Source organism: Hesperophylax consimilis, chromosome 3, assembly GCF_061612785.1.
Source record: "Hesperophylax consimilis isolate HC1 chromosome 3, BYU_Hcon_1.0, whole genome shotgun sequence".
NCBI lineage: Eukaryota > Metazoa > Arthropoda > Insecta > Trichoptera > Limnephilidae > Hesperophylax > Hesperophylax consimilis.
In genome coordinates, this window is record NC_142838.1 from 21583407 (window position 1) to 21590035 (window position 6629).

A 6629-nucleotide genomic window follows, 5' to 3' on the forward strand; every position below is an offset into this window, starting at 1 on the left:
AATATGTTGGAAAGGCACCAACCGTCAATTAGATATCTTTATTAATTGGGCCAACACTGTTAATAATAAAATCTGCTTCACAGTCGAACATGAGATCAAAGGTAAAATATTTTTTTTAGATCTAACAATTGGAAAGAATAATAATAAACATACTTTTGAAATATTTAGAAAACCAACTTTTACAGACACTACAATAAATGCAAATTCAACTCATCCTTCAGAACAGCCAGAAAATGCAAATTCAACTCATCCTTTAGAAACAGAGGTAATTATCTTTAAAATGTACAAAAAGTACGTTACCTGAGAAAAATCCACATGATCGTGTTAGAGTACTAAAATCATCTTCTATATTATTATGCCCAGACAATTCTGAAATTTCAGAATCTCTAAGAAACTCAAATATTTCATGTATTTAAAAATGAAAATATTGCAAAAATAGCAATGTCTGACCCATTAATATGTTCATATGGGTCTTTATTATTAAGTAATCACACGGAACACCATTTGAATACACATATAACATCGAAGATGAGGGATTTAGCCAAGGTGTATATAGTTATTAAAGAACAGAAACCTTCAATTTCAACCTTTGATTTAGCGTTTGACCCTGTGCATTTTGATGTTTTTATTAAAGCCGTACAAATAAATAGTGGTTACGATGAAATTACAGGTTCTGTAAAAATTCCTAGCATGTCTCAACGACTTTGTACGGCTATAAAAGATTGTACAAAGTCGTTGAGACATGCTAGGATTTTTTACAGAACCTGTAATTTCATCGTAACCACTATTTATTTGTACGGCTTTAATAAAAACATCAAAATGCACAGGGTCAAACGCTAAATCAAAGGTTGAAATTGAAGGTATGTTCGTTACCAGTTTAGTACAATATGGACATGAGTTTTTACGGTCATGCACTCGTGCTCATTTACTAGTAGAAATAGTGCTTCGAGTTGTAGTCGATGACACTTCGATTGCCTCCTGCTTCTCTAAATGATGTTGCTCATCATCGGCGTTGGAAATTTTCATATCTAAAAAGTAACAATACATTATTTAGCTTTCTTTAAACTTAATTAGTAAAACCTCAAATTATAAGAAAGCAGTCATTGTTGAATGAAACACTAGTATATATTGAATTATTTCGCGGATAAGCGATAAGCCGCCATAGCTCAGTGGTCAGAGCTGTCGACCGGAAATCGAGGGGACACGGGTTCGAGTCCCGTTGGCGTTATGTAAATCTCAATTATTTGTACCTATATTTTGTTAACTCGGATATTTTCTTATATTATTTTGTATAACATATATTTATCATATAAGATCTGTATAATTAAAAAAATATATAAATAAATAAAGATGTACATTATTATCTGTAAAAGCCCTATGGGCGTTTAAATAAATAAATAAATAAATAAAGTATCTTTTATCAGGAGATTTTTCAATGTGGATGAGTGTTTCAGGCGAATAATTATTGCTTTTAAAATAATTATAATTAAATTAAATTATTTAATTAAATGAAGACAATATTAGCATCACTCAATCTAAAATCTGAAACAGAAAAGATACGGTCACATCTGGGACTCGCACCGGACCTTCGGCTTTCTGGGCCGCACCTCTGACCATATAATAATCAAATTATATGTTACGTATTGATTGTTTCAAGAGTATTAAACATGTTTTCTGTAGATACCTGATTCTATCGAAGAAGTAACGTTGTTCGGTTTGTATAGTGAATCATCATCTTCGGACGTCGGCGGACTCCTTTCTAACATTACTTCAGTTTTGGTTTCTAAAATAAAGCATAATATATTATATATTTATCCAATAATAATATCTCAATGTAGTAAGTAAGTCATGTGCACAAATATGAAACCTAACCTAATATAATGACAAAACAACAGACTAATTAAGCATTTGCAACGGAATATTTAATTAGCAGCATTTCTGATATTACCTATAACAATTTACTATAAGCTAAGGTAGCTCTGTAATATTTCAGATTATTATCAGTGAATATTACCTGAATCTGAGGAAGTTTCATGGTTAATTTCTTCGCCCAGTATGCTCTGCATATTGCTGATGATTAAACTTTGTCCTTTGGAAATTAGCGAAAAGGGTGAAGACGAGATCATGTCGTCAGTACTGTTTATTGATGTACGTAAATCACTGGTTCTTGGAACATCTATAAAATATCAAGAACAAACACATTGAAACATACATATATGTACCTGCAGTTTTCTGTTTTTGCAAATTTTATTTCCACAAAGGAATTTGTTTAATTTGAATATGAACAAATTAATGGGTGATTATCCGACGTGTAAAACTTCGTTTTAACTTAATTATTTTAAGAAACAACTGTTTGAAAACAAAACATGCTTTTAAATGCATATTTTAGTATAGGAATATGGCTTTAGTTTGATTTGACATTTTTACCACAGGTTGTTAGGTTAGCTTTTTTGAATTTTGTTAATACATAATATATATCTATTATTCAAAATAATTTTACTGCTTGGGTTCTCAAAAAAGAAAGAAAAAAATCATGACCTATAAAATAAAATACGGTAATTATTCTGTACTCATTTGATAAGCATAGATTAAAATTGTTAATATTATATTTATTATATTAATTCTATATTTTACAATTTAGGTTATTACCTATTTAGAAATATGTAATAGCTTACCGTATTTAAAATCCATTTCGCAAAGCTGAAAGATTTTATTAAATCTCCTTCGTAATAAAGCTAATAAAACGCAAAAACAAATCAACCTGTCAACTGATTCGTGATATACGAACATTGAATAACGGTAATATTTAATATTATCTGTTAGCCAGTTACAAGTCATTAAGTGTTTCAGAAAACTAACCTGAAGCTAGCTTCAAATGGACCAATACAAACAAACCAGCCTTGTGCTAGCAAACAACATCATTCGATAATGGGCTCTAAATAATATAACTTTAGAGGTTAATTTTGCATACAATTCTTGAGCCTTATAGTTCCTTTCGAATATTGTTTAGACCAATACGCAATGTCGTACGATAATAAGCTCTAAATAATATTACTTTAGAGGCTATTTTTGCATACAATTGTTAAAACATTTAATTACTTTAGAAAATTATTTGTACACCTGCGTTTGACACAAATAACGATGGCAACGTCGCTTTTTGAGATCAATGAAGTTAGTTTAACATACGATAGAAATAATTAACAAAGTCAGGTTGAATATCTGAGATAAAATCGCATATAGGAGCATATCTAATGCTCACGAAAATCGCACTTGTCACATCAAATTGAGTTGAAAATGCCACTGATCTCGTCTCGCCGAGACGATTAAAATGGCATTTAAATCTCAATTTGTCGATGATCAAGTTAGTGCTCAATGATCAAGTAAGTCGAAATGATCCAATAGTTCCGGTTATTTGCAGACGCTAAGATGTACAAAGTGCCGTATCATAAACCTATATATATATATATATATATATATATATATATATATATATATATATATATATATACCTCTACCCCCTATACCTCCTTGACCAAGACCATTCGCCTTCCTTTATTTCGGATCTTTTCAAGGCCCATCCTACAACCCCTTCTTTAAACCGCCTCAAAGAGCGTTCTTGTGTGTCACATAACATAACATAAACAGAAGTTAAGTACTGGTATACAGTTAACCTCACGTCCCTGTTCGAATAGTTTGGGTGAGAATTGTTTTTTTGTTTATATTTTAAACTTTCGTATATTTGATTATCTTCTTAGAATAATGAAATTCAAACACCATCTATGAACGCGTAGATTATAACGTACGTAACGATAAACCAAGGAGGGTACAAAAAAAACCTTCGTGGTCTAATGACGCAAGAAATACTATGAATTGTTTATTTGTAAATTCTACATTTTAAAGGTTTCCAGTAAAAAAAAATCTTATACTGTGAGCTTTTATGTCCAATATAAAATTATCAAACTGCAACTAATTTCAGGAATGTTCGTATTTATTTATTTGGACATTTACAGTAAATTTTACTATAAGTATTAAATTATACATAGTTGATATACCTATAACGAATGTCCTTAAAATATCTTTGTAATATGATCTGGGATGTAAATTATAGTTATTAAACCTTTTTAATGATGTAGGTATGAGTAATAATAACAAAAAATACTGTATAGGAAGAAAGCGCAAGAGAGAAATTTTTTAAATCCGTAAAAAATTGTGTGTAGAGATGAAGAGAATTTTAAAAAAATCAAGGAAGTACACTAAGGTGACGAATCGTAATAAACTATTAATAAAATTTTAGTGCTAATAGTTTTAAAATTATTTAAAATAACGCCAAATAAAAAAAAAGTTTTATACGTTAGCAAATATACATGAAAAATGTCCTAACGATTTTTCGTAAGGGGTATAAGTTTTGATTGCGCGAGTAATTGGTGAATTGTACGCATTGACAGAATTTAAAATATTACAGTTTGAAGATTTTTTGCATTGGAAAAAATATAAAATGGACATGTAAATCTTTTGTAATATTGCATGAGTTAGCGGAATTCAGGGTCATTTTTGGGTGCTGATCCTTAAATTATTTTACTAAAAACGTTTACTGAGAATTCTCTCCAATGTAAATATATATTTTCAACTATGTATTTATATTATTTCCGAATCAAAGGTCCTTCAATGATTTTGCCACAGTAAATTAATTTTTTTCATTAATGACTTAAAAAAAGTCAGAATCCATACCAGGCGGTCATGAAGGTAGTAGGTACACTCGAAGAGAAAGCATGATATTAGTGCCGTGTTTCAGACGTGAGTAAAAAGAAGCCTAGAATATTTTTTCTAGCCAACAACAAATTTAATAATATTAAGTACTTCTTCTTTGAAATAATATGACGTCACAAGCGGCATTTATTTTCCAGCATAGTTTCCCAAAATATAACTGTAAATATAATATTAAAATGTAAACACTTTAGGCTAGGTTTGTACTAACACTTCTAGTAATAATTTCTAGACATTTTGTTAAAATATTGGGCTAGGTTTGGACTAAAACTTCTAGTAACAATTTCTAGACATTTTCTTAAAATGTTAGGCTAGGTTTTTCTAACACTTTTAGCAACAATTTCTAGACATTTTGTTATAGAATACTTTTTAGTGATAAATCACAATTGGTGACCATGTTTCCTTATTTTGAGTTCTCCCACTCTCCCCCTTTAACTCTACACCCACTACCCACACCTAGGAATATCTAATCATTTTCGTATTTGAGTTATTATTTCTGTATTATTTTGATACGGATGATTTGAAACTGGTAGCGAAACGTCAATAAATAAGTAAGAAATTAATTTACATAAAAAATTAAACCTTATAAAACACAACATTAAATTTCCTTTGGAAACTATTTATAAACTGTTTAAACAGATTAGTTTTGATGCGTAGAGTTAGGAAAGTTGAAGAAACAATTTATAGAAGTAATAACTTGCCCCAGATATTTTCGCAAATACGAAGAGGAGATCTAATAATTTTCTAAGCTGATTATGTGTTTGAAAGGAACCTAGGGAGAAAGGCTTATAAATTTACAGTATGAAAATATTTCCAGGAAAGAGAGCTTTTATATTAAGCACATGGAAACTTTAATAAATTTGGGATGATATATTTTATACGTAAATGAGAATAATTCTTAGAACCTACTTAACTGACTAACTAGCATCAAGCCGTTACCCCGCAAGATTAGGCAGGGATGATGGACCGCAAACAACTTGGTCTTGGCAAACTCATTGCTGCATTCATCCTTCCATATTCATACATCCTAACATACACACCCTTTTGTTATTATGACTATTGGAATGGCGTGCCTTAAGTAGTTGGTTCACTTGATCATGTCGTATCTTCCTTCTTTGCCTCCAACATAACATTCGCGTTGTATATTCAACTTACATTCCTTTCTTCGTGCATTCACTCTACATGCCCAACCATCTAAGCGTTCCTTTCTTAAACGCGCTTATTACGCTTCTTTCATCAGCTTTGCATTATTTACGAATCATCATATTTTTCACACGATCATGCAATATTAACAACAAAATATTATCTTTCTTAATGAGAAAACTGGACAAGTAAATTACCAACAACCTTATTTATGCTCCACCTATCTGTGTAATCAATTATGTTCGATTTATTCTGACCATTAACCTTCAATCTATGAATTTAGATCGCAAATACAGCGTGAAGCTTGTTACGTAGGAAATCACCAGACTGTACCGCGGTACGGAGTACCTACCGGGGATTATTTTTATACTCCAATTAAAATCTAATTGCCCCCTTAAATAATCGTTTTATCGCTAAATCAAGTACCTACGCTAAATTATTATCTGAGAAATATGGGTGGTTTAGTATTAATGTTCTGGAATTCTATACATTTTCTCAATTTCGTGTAGGTACGTCAATGCCCTTGGTATGATCAGTTATTTTGCATATTTAATCTCTTTAAAATTTTCGATGTCTTTAATGTGCCATCACTTAAAATTGTGTCGAATGTCCGGTTGTGATATTTTGATATTTTTTTACACTTACACCGGAGGACCTGAAGAAAAAAAATCCTCAGGGCCTATGCCATCTTTGGGGATGCTGTGCGGGGGTTCATTTTATAT

General features: G+C 30.9%; 1 long non-coding RNA gene across 1 annotated transcript; it reads right to left on the reverse strand.

The window, feature by feature from the left end:
• Window positions 1–805: 805 nt before the first annotated feature.
• Window positions 806–3225, reverse strand: LOC149425123 (uncharacterized). The gene is made up of 4 exons (XR_016305669.1): window positions 2676–3225; window positions 2015–2176; window positions 1685–1783; window positions 806–1028 (listed from the first exon to the last, which is right to left on the reverse strand). It is a non-coding gene; the product is annotated as an uncharacterized LOC149425123 (long non-coding RNA).
• Between the last annotated feature and the right edge of the window lie 3404 nt (window positions 3226–6629).